Raw genomic sequence first — 14,100 nt, forward strand, 5'->3', positions numbered from 1 at the left:
AAGGGACGGGGATCTGGTTCTCCAATGTGGGGAAAGTTGCTTTCAGTTCAATGAGGCACCTCTTTTCTTTTGGACGTGGCAGGGGGAAAAAAGGCAGAAAAAAGTGTAACAGAAGGTAGTCTCAGCAGAGGACAGGGGCGCGTGGCCTTTTCTCGGCAAAGGGAAGCATGTTTCTAGCCTGCCGATTGTTGATTCACTGGCAAGAATGTTTCAGGTGTCATTTTATTTTTTATCTCTCTAGCTAGAGATGATTTCAGCCATTACTTTAGAAATAGGAACAAATGGAGAATAAGTGGTCCATTTCAATTTCATCTTTAAAGCTCAGACTGGAGAGAGGCCAGGGAGCAGGGGCCAATAAAAAGAACAATCGGAGATGTGTAATAGTCCCTGTTGGGCGTCTATGTCATGGGACAAGCACCATATAGTATTAAGCCCCAGAATATTCTTCTTCTCCTCCTCAGAGAATCTAGCAACAGATAAGGCAAAGAGCTGCTTAATCATATCGGATGCACTTTGCTTCTTACCAGTAGCATTTGGAAGGTCTCGATTCCTGTTACTAATGTTGCAGTGAACAACCTTGAGGTTGTTGAACATTTTAATCCTTTAGAGTCAGGGCACTTCTATTACCTGGAATCCAAATAACCAGTATCCTCAATATATTCTCCCATGAGTCGTTTTGAGAATAAAGAGGCAAAAAATAGGAAAAAGTAACATGAGATTTTTTAGAATAATATGTTTCAAGGGCTATCAGTATCCTGATACCTGGTTTTCATAGTGACGATACCAAGATGCGCCAGGTAAGAAGTGAAAGTACCTTTATTTACCAACCAATACTAAACACTGGTTACCACTTCCAACACACCTTATTTTGTTTCATCTTCATTATAAGCTCATGATGTATTTTATCCCCATTTCACAGACTAGCCTCTGGCTCTATACATTTTCTCCTCCTCCACTGCCCGTATATTTCCAGGGTCAAGCACCATGGAGTACTTTCCTATGGGGAGTCAGTTTCTGGCCCTGCCATCTTGTTCACAATGCCAGGTGGGTCAGCACGGTGGGCTGTAGCTGTGTGCCTGGTAGCTATTCCTAAACCAAGATTGCCAGCAACGAAGTGACCAGACACAGAAGTGACTTTGATCTTCATAAACCTATCTCACTAAACTCAAATTAAATGTATCTCTAACTCAATTGCCTTGGATCACCCTGACCCTATGCAACAGAAAGGGAAATACAGCGGAAGAGAGGTAGAAATGGAGGTAGCCGTTGACTCATTGAGCCTAGGCTTTAGCAGATTTTGCAACAAAAATGCAAACATGTGAACACATTGTTAGGATCCCTCTCAGGGCCTCAAAAGGGGCCCAGGAGCTTAAGCTTTATTAGCTTCATGGTAAATTGGCCTCTGCCCAGGGATCCTGCCATTGTCCAGAGCATTTGGCATTGACTTCAGAGCTTACTTCATGCTTGTCTGAATAGTCTCACTGGTAGCTTTAAAGGTTGATTGGACTTTTGGAAACAGCCAAAATCCTTTGGACTCAAGTGTTATGGTAGAGGTAATTGGTCAAACTGTGGAGTCCTGTTTTCAGGTCAGAAGTTTCGGTGGTGTCCTACCGATCATTAACTATATCTGAGAACAGTTCTCTGAAACAGGGCATTTGCCCTGAAAATAGCAAAATATAGCCCAGGATTATTCCAAGAGCATTCAACAAAGAAGAGGCAGATTCCAGTTTGCAGCTCCCAAGACCCAAAGTCCAGACTGTAACGCAGTCAGTTGTCTGTCTCCTTCAAGTGCACAGAGAGTGGAACCCAGGGCAGGAGCACCCCTCGGCTATCCACTCCAGACACTAAGGATTTGCTTATCCTTACAGCTAACAACTATCATGAGCTCTCTTTGGGGAAGGGGTTTTTTTTTTTTTCTTTTTTTGCCCAAATTTCATCCCATGGCTTTAATCCCACTGCATTTGTCATCTTCAGCCTCACTGAATACAGAGAAAGAGAGGCTTCCACCAGCTTGCCAGAGAGGTAAATAGGTTTAAACTTCACCACAGATGGTCTCATCTCTCAGTGCCAGATTTTCATCAACAACTGGTGTAGCTAGTGACATGGCAGAGAACCACGGCTAAGCCTGGCTCTTGTCCACCTCTCGGATAACAGAGACCAACAGGGAGATGGAGAGAACAGACAGTTTGGGGTAGAGGAAAGAAAAGGGAACTGAGGGATTGAAGGGGAAAAGAAATCTATCATGTAATAAGCTGGGAGAAGCATCTTAACAAAACAAGAATGGGAACTTAAGCATATTGTGTGTCAGATCTGTTTGCTTACATAATGCCTCAATCCACAAAGGACCGATGCCCCCCTTTTATTTCGAGTTAGGGCTCTATCGAGCTGAAACCATTATTTCCATTCTCTTCTTTGGGTGTATGGGGAGGGGAAAGGTAACATTTAAAAACCATTTATTATTTTAAACTTTCATTCTTTCTCTTTCCCACTCACCCCCCACGTTCTCACTGTGTTCAGTTTCTTTTCCTCAAACATATGGCAATGAGAGGAAGGATGTATTTGCCATTGCTGTGTGGCCACACCTCAGCAGTTGGCTAGAAAAGGGAGAAAAGAGAGGGAATAACAACAAAAGAAAGAAAAAAGGAAAACCATGACTTGGCCCATAATCTTTGGGTGCCAGAATCCTTCTCCAGCAAACCAGTTCTGTCCTGTGGTATGCTTGTGCGCCTGTGCACCACGTGTGTGGGTGCAGCTCATCTCTAAGCCTGGGTGAGCGCAGAATGCTCAGATCACCATCCATTTCTGGGATACATGAGGCTGAAGAAGTGCTCCTAGCAGCCGTCACGGTCCAACCAATTATCAAAGAACTGCTCTCCTGATCAGGTTTTGTGCTAAACACGCCAGAGGAAGAAAGGAAGGGCTGGTGACTGCTTGTTTGGCATTTCTTTGTAGTTGGGGGACTTTTCTTCCCCTGAGGTGGTTGTTGTTGTTAACCGGGGTTGTGTGAAACCCCTTCTGTGCAGAAACTGGAGCTTCCGCTTTGAAGCTGGAGTGTCTTTGTTCTTCACCTAAGTTGGTGCCATTTTCGACAGAAGCATTTGTATTGAAGTCTGGTCAATGCCCGCCACCCAGAATTCAGGGAGGCTATTTGCCAGGTGGGAAAACACAGTGATGGTAGGGCCGGAGGGGACAGTTCTGGAGTGGGGGCAGAGGAGGGATGGCGAGGAGTTGCCTGCATATAAGAATACAGAATAAGATGCTGTAAAAGTTGGCTTGGTTTGGTGGGTCAGAGTTCACAGTGCCCTGGAATTTGAATGCTCCAAAAAGGAGTGTTTGGGGCCAGGAAGAGGAGGGGAGAAAGGCAAGTGGGATGTATTGTTGGATTATAGAAAAAGGAAAGGGAGGAAAGGTAGACGTTTACAGAATATAACCTCATTGGAACCCCTTGATAACTGGTATTGAAACCAGGAATGGGTTTAGGAGGCATTGACACAGATAGCAGTAATTTCTAGGGTTTCCCCGAAAACATGCCAATCTTACTTTCTGAAATTTACATCCAAAATTTTAATTTAGGAAATAACTCAAATTTCTAATGCACAAAAGCAGATTTCCATCTCATCCAGAGTTAGGCTTCAAGGTTGGCAAATATTGCTTATTAGCAAAGTTGGCTTGAATATCCTTAAATCTCCCATTAATTACACACATCTCTGAATAATAATTCTTCTCCATGCTAAAGATGGAGAACCACTGACCTAAAAGGAGAAACAAACAAACAAGACTGGGTTAGAATGTTGTTTTTCCTTTAACAGCATTACCAACTCCAGGTGTGATTGGGACAAGAGAAGAGACCTCTGTAGTGCTCAGTGATAATCTCCTTCAGCACGGAGACCCTATTACCTCAATGCATGTTATGATTTGTTTGTTGTTGTGACAATTAAGTGAGGCCATGTAGTTCTTCTTATGGCAGGGAGTTGCCCCTAAAGTTGGCATGTGAATTTGCTCCTGATTCAGTTCCACTGTATATCAAAGCATGAATTTGTTGGCTCAGCCCTACCACTAATTAGTGGGGGAACTCAGGCAAGTAACTTAAACTCTTAGTACTTCCAACTTCTCAGAAGTTGCTACCCCCATAGGTTGGACACCTGCAGTCCTGGACCTTGCGGCTCAGTGATACCTAGTAAAAATGGCCAAATACACTATTACTAACTGGAAAAATGCATCTCAACCCAAACTCTGGGGCAGTGGCCCTTCTTGTTCATGTATTTTGGGATCACTTATGATATGTACACATTCACAGACTCACAATGTGGCACCCCTTCAAACCAATATTCTTTTTTTTTTAAAGATTTTATTTATTTATTTGACAGAGAGAGACAGCCAGCGAGAAAGGGAACACAAGCAGGGGGAGTGGGAGAGGAAGAAGCAGACTCCCAGCAGAGGAGCCTGATGTGGGGCTTGATCCCAGAATGCCGGGATCACGCCCTGAGCCGAAGGCAGACGCTTAACGACTGAGCCACCCAGGCGCCCCGTCAAACCAATATTCTTTGAATATTTATTCCAAATGTGGAGTTTGGGGAAAAGGAACTCTTTTCCTATTAACAAAAAAATGTTTTCTGAAATAGATTCATATTACTAATTTACTCTCCTTGGTTGAATTAGACTCAACATGCAAAAGAAAATTCAACAAAGTATAGTGGGAAAAGATGAGCGACTTAAAAATATTTTAAACATAGATGTAATGAGCTCTTAAATGAAAAAAAAGTACTGCTTACATCTTTGAACTACAAGTGAAGAAGCTGCAAGAAGTATGTCACAGGGAAAATCATCAAATTGTATCGACTGGAGAAGCGTATACAGTAGCCGTGAGACAGTAAAGCCTCCTATAGTCAAAGTGCTGAATGCCTGCTGGATGAAAAGTCAGTAAAAAGAATTCACAGCACTGCCACTTTCAACAACCCCATCACTTAATGAATTAAAGATTTAACTGGAAGCACGAAAACTGAGTTATTCTCTCTTCTGCACAATTGGACTTCTGCCTTATAAATGGAAGAGTCTAGAAACATGACTATATATTGCTTGTATTTATCCAGCATCAGCACTAAGTGATCATTAAAAAAGATCATCTTTTATGTGACTGTTTGATAACAATTATGAGTGGTGCTGAAAATATTCAAAGAGCTCAATCTCTTTTTTAAAAAATCTATCGATTAATCCTGGAACCACCACGTCCGCAGAGCGCTGATGTTGCAAAAGCAATAGTGGATAAAACTGCTGGTGTCGCGTCTGGGCACAAATCATGGCACCAAATTGTGCCAGGAGCCATCGTGTTCTTTACCACTACACACGAAAAGTAACGACAAACACTTTTTGCACTTACTAATGTTTAATAAAACAAGAAAAAGTATTCTGTTGTGAAACTTGGCTCTTTGGTACACATTTTTTAACTCTGTATGGCAAAATGGGAAGGACGCACAAAGCTCTCCGGCATATGGAAGTGTGATAGTTTACTTCCATGGACGTCTTGACGAAAAGCACTTGTGTGCTTGAGTTGCAGGCTCAACTTTTTTCATGGACTGCCACTTTTACTAGCAAGAATGACTTATGTAAAAACTGTGGCTATTTAGACTTGAGTATTTACCCGACATGTTCTAGAAAAGGAATAAAGTGAGCCAGTCACTTGTCACTTTAAAGGAAACAGCTGATGGTATTTGTTGCCAGTGATGAAACTTGAGCTTCCAAACACAACTTAGAATTTTGGTAAACTTGTCACCATGAGCTTTATAGCTTCCCAGTACTTACAGACTTTTCTGATGAAGTCAACAGTGATATTAATAAATCTTTAAAACTTTTATGTTCACTTATGATGTTTCATTGTTATTATATTTATATTATGTTTACATTATGATCCGATGTTTTATAATGAAATGTATCTGTGGTTTACTCAGTGAACCAATCAATGTTTTCCAAATGACTAGTACCTGATGTTACAAAATCACACCGAGTTGAAAGATCATTCGAAGTGCAAGGTAGACCAATAATACATTTTTATATGACAGGATACAAAAAGTGTATTAATTAATTTCAGATGCCACATTGCAACTACTTTTAAGAAACTATCACTTGTTAAGTTTTGGTGTAATGTCAAAGAGGAATATCCATCATTATCGGAAAGGGCTATTGAAATACTAACCACCCCCCCTTTTCCAACTACATACCTGTGTGAGCCTGGATTTTCTTCGTGGCCTTCAACCAAATAACATCTCACATCAGACTGAATGCAGAAAACAAATATGAGAATCCAGCACTTACGAAGCTAGGCTTAGAGACTTGTGAAATGTGAAACAACGACACCCTTTTCACTAAATTTTTTGTGAAAGAAAAATAACAAGATACAGTTATTTTCATTAAAATACATTATTTATATTAATGTGTAATTGGTTCATAATTTTTAATTAGTTAATAAATCTTTTTAAAAATTTGTTTTAATTTCTGGTGCTATGCATAGATAGTACTGTATATGCCTCACCAACAAAAGTCCTTGGGAATCTTCAGTAATACTCAGGAGAAAATAAAGGAGTCCTAAGACCAAAATATTTGACAACTGCTGATTTACACTTTTATACTCGTTATTTTTTTATTTTAGTTTATTCTTCTGTCTCCCTCATTTATACTGAACTCCTTAGATAGGATAAACACTGTATCTTATTTGAATCTGTAACTAACTTCAGTGCTTAGTTCTCAGCAGATATTAAGTAAACATTCACTGAGGGAACAAATGAATAAATTATTCCACGTTAGTGTCTGAAATTTTCCTGCATTTTGTGATCTTGGCCTTGGTCTCACTGACCAAGAAAATCTTCAGCAATTACAATGTCCAGGTTGTAGAGAAAAACATAAAGGAAAACCACACATTCTTTTGTCTATCTCCTAAGATCATGCATGACTTACCCTTTGCCTCACCGCCCCCACTCCCTGCCTCATGCTTCACGTTTCAGCGACAGAAAAATGCTGCTGAATCATTCTTTATCATTGCCCCCCACCTCCAGTATCTGGAAGCTGTTCTCACACACACGCGCGCGCGCACACACACACACACACACACTCTTCATAGTTCTAACTCTGAACTTGGAAGATTCAGATCAGGCTAGGCAATGAGGCTTCTGTCTGTTCTCTGAGCTACTATAGTACAGTCTGTATATCTTTTTAATTGTTCAGGCAACATTTTGCCTGTAATTTTCCCTTTGTGTGTCTGTCTTCCTTTCTGGACTGTCAGTTAACACATTTTTGTATCTGCAGTACCATCCCTAAGTCTGATGCTTAATGGGTGCTTAATAATATTAATTAGACTGAACTGAAATGCTCCCCATCCACAATGTTAAAGGTGAGGTGTAAGTCATGCAAAGTCCATTCCACGTCACTTCTATTGAGCACTTATATGTGCCAGTCACTATGATTGGCATTGGGGATTACAAATATTTATATCAATGGGGGGGAGAGAGAGAGAGAGAGAGAAATGGCGGCATATAATAAACAAGCTCCGTGCACATGTTTCTATAGAGCCCGGGAAAAGCACATTCTTTCAACAAATATTTAGGACACCTTCTATGTAGCAAGACATGGTGCAAAATACTAATGGAAGTGTGTCCCTTCAGTGAACTTAGAGTCAAGTCTTGTGATGGAGACAGGCATTAAACAAACGTCACATAAATAAGTATATAAATTACAAGTGGTGTGCAGGGCCGAGGAGGAAAAAGAGTATAAAGATGCCATTATTAGGGGTCTAATGTAGAAGGAGGAGGGAAAAAGGATCAGAATAGGGGTTTCTGAGGAAATGATTGACATGTCCCAGAGTGTAGGCATGTGTAGGAGCAAGCCACAGGCATACTGGGAAAAGCATTCCATGCAGTGGGCAGGGTGGTTAATTTGGCTGGGGGGAGGGCATGACGTGACAGTAGGCATTTGCCAAGTGTCACCAGGCTAGCAAGCTAGGCAGGGAGGTCTGGAGAATAGGAGAGGGATGGTATGGTACAGCACAGAGGCCTAAAAGAAGCCTCGAGCTAAGTTTGGATACTTTGTTTTCCTCTCGTGATATGCAGAACCACAGTTCTGGGGGGTCTGTATTCATCTCACGTAAGCCCTCACAAGATAAATGGAGCCTGTTTCCTCAAGTAACTACTGCTAAGAGAAAAGTTTTCTTCAGATGTATTTCTCCATCAGCACTATCCCCATAGGGCACCTAAAAATCTTGATTTATCATAACTGTTTCACCCAGAATACACACACAGTAATACAAATGTGGCATATTTAAATGCACTCCTCAGAGAAATTTGCTGGCAGTGATCACAGACCATAAATAAAGGAAAAAATAGCCCAGTTATGGTCGTTTCCAGAATGAGTAGATAGACCCCTACTCAGGCTATTGCCTGGAAACTGAAACATAACTCAAGAGAATCATGGCAATGCTATGGGAACACCCATCCTCGAGCTGGGACCAACTCCCACTGAAGGGTCAGCCACTGGACTGGGAGGATACTAGCAAAGCTCCCTGAATTTCTTCAGCTGATTCGTTAGACACGGGAGGAAGGAAATGGAGGCGGGCTAGTCAGTGGCATAGGTCCTGTTGGTTAGTTAAGGTGCACTGCCTATGTTCAAACCTCAGTTCAACCATGTACTAGTTATTTGACCTATCTGTCACTTCTTTCCTCCCCTGTAAAACGAAGTCATACCTATTTCATAGACCATTGTGAGCATTAAATGAGATCATATAAAATCAATGCTTAGCAAAGCATTCATTAAATGTCAGCTATGATCAGGATTGCCCATAACCAGTCAGTCAAGAGTCTTTCCAAGTCTCAACGCACCAGGCCTCAAGACCAGCATAACTGCCTTTTTTATCTCCATCTGTAACCACTTGTTTGGCATCTTACGGACACAGTTTTTGTAATGAATCACCCTGTTTTTAGTCTGCTTGCAGATATAACACTCATTTGATGAAATCCTAGCCAACCAGCCATGCAAGAAAACTACTTGTTTTTTTTTTTCCCCTTCCTTATTGCTCAGAACTTTTATATCCTGTTAAAAACATTCTAAGAAAGCCCTCTCTATTAATATCTAAAACATGATTCTAAGGAGCCCTTTCTTCACAGAATTTGCCAACTGCCTCCTTTCTGCTCCAAACAGACACTGCAGTCTGAGAACTGCAGTCCCCTCTGCTGTCACTCACCAACGTGAACCCCCACCCAGACGTGCGCATGTCGCGAGTCCTCATTTCACATCCGGCAACACCTTGAAACCAAGCGCCTGCCACACTTACCCTAAGACTGGGCAAAGCATGAAGTAATCACAGACTTTGATATTTTTCCAACCCCAAGGCCCCTCAAAGTCCAATGTGTCCGTGAGAGAAAAGTGACTCTTTCTTACCTAATTCACAGTGGAACAAGGATCAACAGAGACCACACCAAGATTGTGCGGGGCAAGAAATAAGAAAGACTTTCACGAGTGTACATTTGGTTTAAGCACGCCTGGAATATGAAATAACTAAAACAACACCCTTGACCTTTGCATGAAGACTTTCATAGCAATATCTCAGCATCTCAAATGAAAGAAAGTACTTAGAACCTTGAAACACTTTTTAAAACCTGCAGACAGCTTAATTTAAGGGAGCTTGTGAACAGTTCATTGTCAGGAGTTTCTGACAACTGTTATTTCTTCCTGAATTCCAAGAACCAAGGACTCTGAAGTTTACATTCATATGGGATGAACGAACCCGCCACAGCATTAAAAGGGATAAAATACCTGATGTGGTTTCTTTGAGGGACAGGTTTAACACCCCTACACACACACACACACACACACACACACACGCAGACCCACTACCTGGCAGATGGCAGAAAGGCAGGTGGCCTCCCACGGTTGGGGCTAGACTAACATCACACCCGAAATTTAAAGCAAATGCTGGCAACCAGAAAAGTAATTTATGACAATAAACAAATGGCTCTCAAAAAAAAAAAAATCTGTCAGGTGATAGAAAGCAAGGACAAAAGACAAATGTTTGGCAAAATAGCATTGAAAGAAAAGAAGAAAGGACGGACCAAATCACCATGCAGAAGGTTTCGTGCACCTGAAGGGTGCCACGTGACAGGGCTCGTAAGTCATGAAGGGAAAAGATGTCTGACATGAGATTATCATCACAATCACACGGCTGTGCCCAGATCCTTCAGGTCTGCCTCGGTCAGACAGTCAACATAAGCCCTTTGGGTCTTGAATGTGTGCCGGAAAAGGCAGAACTTTAGGTTTTATGAGGAGAAACTTGATTTTGGCAAGAGGAGGGGGGAAAAATTCCTCCTGTGACAGCCATGAAACATACATCTGATTCTTGAAGACCCCTCAGAAATGGCCCCTGGTGCTAAGTTCGAGAAAACAATGTGTAAAGTTTTAATAAGCATTTGCTCTCCCAGTTGGTATTGCTGCTTGATTCTTCTCTCTTTTAAAAAATATCCTTATTTTTGTGATTGTAAAGAGAATACATGTTAATTGCAAAACCAAGGGACTCAGAGTGAGTATTGAAACCACTTAGCCATGGATGTCAGTCCAAATAACTGTATCAAATATGGTTGCAAAAACAAGGGCTTCTTCTATAAACTACTCTTGAAGGATTAGATAGAAAATATAAAAATATATAGTAATAATTGAATAAAAAGAATTTAGTGCTAAGGCCCCAAATTATATTTTCTCCAAAAATTGGGAAATAAGGGTAGAGCTTGAAGAAATATAAGAATATTAAATTCTTTGTTTGGAAAAGGAGTCTCAAAAGATTCATGTGTATTTTTTACTTTAATAAATAAAGAGACATTGGTCAAGGAAAAATCTTTTTAACTTAAAAAGAAAGAGAATTAAAGTAGAAAATGAACTTTCTAGAGCACTGTAGAAGATAAAAGAGAGTATAGTCTCTCTGAAGGGAAAAAAATGGGAAATGACAAAGAAGCCTAGAGAGAATAGTTAAAATATGATGTTAGAAGTAAAATCAAAATAGTTACATCAACAAATGGGTTGACATTCCCTATTAAAGTGCAAAGAATTTCAAAACAAATTTTTAAAATTCAGTGATAGTTTATTAAAAGTGTTAAGCCTTAATTATAAAGATACAAAAATGTCAAATGTATTCCTTCCCCCTTAAAAATAGGTGCCACAATACTGATACAGAAAAAAAGGAAAATTTAAGGCGTAAACATAAGACAAAGTATGATTTCATGTTGATAAGTGGTTCAATTCACAATGAAAATATGAGTTAATAAATTTTATATACCCAAAACTCATTGCATCCAAATATACAAAAGGAAAACGTAGATGCCAGAGAAAGAACAAAAAAGTTTGTTAAAAAAAAAAATACTGGTAGAAGGGAGGATAACACAAATAAATGACTTAAAAGCCTAAAAAGCAGAATCAATAAACACATTCAAGCATAAAATAAACTTTAAAAAGTTCACGTAATTTACCAACCTTTTCTCCTTAAATCTAAAAAAGAAAAAATAAATTAGAAAGAAAAGTGTAGGCAACTACAGACATGAAGGTTTTCAAATGACAAGATAGTACTCTCTTTTATGCTGATATAAAGAAGTAGGCAATATTCTCAAGCAATTGATATTACTAAAATTGGCCGAGAAACTTAGAAACCAATACAAACTAATAGTTATTTTTTTTAAAAAATGGAAAAAGTTGTCAAATAGCGGTAATAATATTTTTTAGTGCCTACTATGTGCTCTGTCTTGTATCAGGGGCTTTATTCATTATCCCTGATATAACAACACTGTAAGGCAGGTATTACTATCTATATCGCTCTGTCTCCACACCACCCTGTATTTCTGTTACCAAAAAACGTACCAAATTCTGTTTTTATCACCTGTCTTCCCTACTCAAGTCTGAGCTCCACCAGGACAGTGCTGGGTGTTTTGTGCCTGCATGAGCATCCCTTTGTCCCCAGAACCTGTATTTGCATTGAGCCTGTCACACAGAGTAACTCAATAAACTATTTATTCAAAGAATGAGACCTCTGGGAGATCAGAGTAGAGTAGAGTAGAGTATAGAAAAATCACAGTCTTGTCTCACTTATAAATATGGATGCAAAGATCCTAACTTATATATCCTATCCAAAAGACAGATAGGTAGGTAGGTAGATAGATGATAGATAGATAGATAGATAGATAGATAGATGATAGATAGATAGATAGGAAAGATCAATCAATCCTATAGATCCTATCATATACATATATATTTAACTATAATGTAATAGTTACATTTCTAAGAAACCTCATATTATTGAGAACTATGTTTAAAGACAATTATTTCAATGGGAAGAATGAGAAGAGTCACAATAACAAAGTTACTCTCTTGCAGGAAGTTTAATAATATGTTTTAATAGAAAAAAAATGCTTAGCTCTAGCAAACGTATACTGAGCAAATCTAGTCTTTGATTATGTTACGTGCTTAAGTAAAGCCTTGTCCTGTCATTAGCCCAGACTTTTTATACACACTTAACAACGGTATCATCTTTATCAGACCACTTTCCCTTTTTTCTTGTACTATTTCCATCAGTAAGCTGATACCTTCAGCTGTCACCCTTAAAGTGCTAGGCTATTGCTTTTGTCTGCCAGCACGTCCCCTGACCCTTTCTGGTAACAAACCTGCCCCTGGAGTGGAGGGCCCATGACCCAGGCTGAGCCCTGAGACTGCTTCAGTCCACACCAGCCCCAGCCACAATGAGTGGCCCCAGGAATGAGCACTGATCCAAAATGCATGGGTCAAACACCCTAGAGAGAAGACATGCCAGTGTCTCATGCTTGTTCCTGGTCCTGAGGTCTTACTCTTCAGCCATTATTTCAAGTCTGCAATGTTCCTAATATCCTCCCAATAAAACCTTTTGGTGTTGTTTTTGTTTTTCAAGTTACGCTGGGTCCATTTCTGTTACAGGGGTGGGAAAAAAAAAAACCTTAATTGGTAGATACATTTTTTAATGATAAATCACAAAGCCATTCAAACAAAATGAGAGGTTTTTTCTTGTATATTCTATTGCAGTGTTAGTTCCTGGTATCAATGTTGCCTTGGGCGGTCAGTCTAATGCAAAATGTGTTTCCTAAATGATACATCATATTGTATCCAGTTTGCCTCAGGAAAATGTGCGCTGTAAGGAAATGCCAGTGCTAGAACAGGATAACCTGTCAGAGATTAAATTTGATTTGGGTTTCTTTCCCTCTGTCCTCTCCCAAAGAGGAAACAGAGGACAGTGTAGGCTTTCCTTGGAAAACGAATTTCTTCTAAGAAAATTTCTTCTTCTAAGACAAGAAGGGGGGGTTAGAGGTTGGGGAATAGGCATATTTAAGAGGCTTGTGTTATACAAGTCTTGACCTCCCTTAGATAATAAGCTCTATTGTTTTTATCAGAGAAGGGAGAATCATCAAGTGTGTCTGTTAAAGAGTGTCAAAAAAGGAGCATTCCTTTTCAACTTAATGGCACACACAGACCATGATGATATTTGAATGCACAATGGGGTAAACAAAGAGGTTGATCAGCCTCCTCGAGGTTGGTTGGGGGGTTCTCGAGACAATCCAGGTAGTAACTCTTGGTTCTGACCCTCTTTTATTGTCTCCTGGGACAGTGATGACATCCAATGTCTCCTTTGTGGTAGGTTCAGTATACAGGTATCCCTCTGCTTTTCAGTTGTGCCATTGAACAAAAAGCTGGCTCAATTTTTGAACAAAGGTTTTGCACAGGATGCTTTGTGCAACATTGTGTATTCCACTTGTAATAATGGTTCGGAGAAAGATATACAGAGATCTTGGTGTGCCTTAGTTGAGGATAATAGCTAATATTCACAGTTGGTTGTTTCCATCTTTTCCCAGGAAGAGAGAGGAGAAAAAATAATTAAATGTGTTTTGAGCTCATGGTGACTTCAGGCATAAAAAGGAATTTGGAGAATGTTATCTCAAAAGACTCTTAAAAGCTGATTAAGACTAAAAGAAATGTATACATATGCTCACCAGGAAAACCAAAATGGTCATGATAGACTAAACCTGAAACAACCCCAAGTTCATCACCAATAGAAAG

At 39.9% G+C, this 14,100-nt stretch overlaps 2 long non-coding RNA genes across 2 annotated transcripts in view; one reads left to right on the forward strand and one right to left on the reverse strand.

The window, feature by feature from the left end:
* The window catches only part of LOC130544021 (uncharacterized), a 363,074-nt gene that overhangs the window by 299,297 nt on the left and 49,677 nt on the right, over nucleotides 1–14,100 (forward strand). The window lies entirely within an intron of this gene.
* On the reverse strand, nucleotides 3,617–6,355 carry LOC130544019 (uncharacterized). Its single transcript, XR_008959880.1, has 3 exons — nucleotides 6,216–6,355; nucleotides 4,773–4,905; nucleotides 3,617–3,752 (listed from the first exon to the last, which is right to left on the reverse strand). It is a non-coding gene; the product is annotated as an uncharacterized LOC130544019 (long non-coding RNA).

The sequence above is a fragment of the Ursus arctos genome, unplaced genomic scaffold (assembly GCF_023065955.2).
Source record: "Ursus arctos isolate Adak ecotype North America unplaced genomic scaffold, UrsArc2.0 scaffold_18, whole genome shotgun sequence".
NCBI lineage: Eukaryota > Metazoa > Chordata > Mammalia > Carnivora > Ursidae > Ursus > Ursus arctos.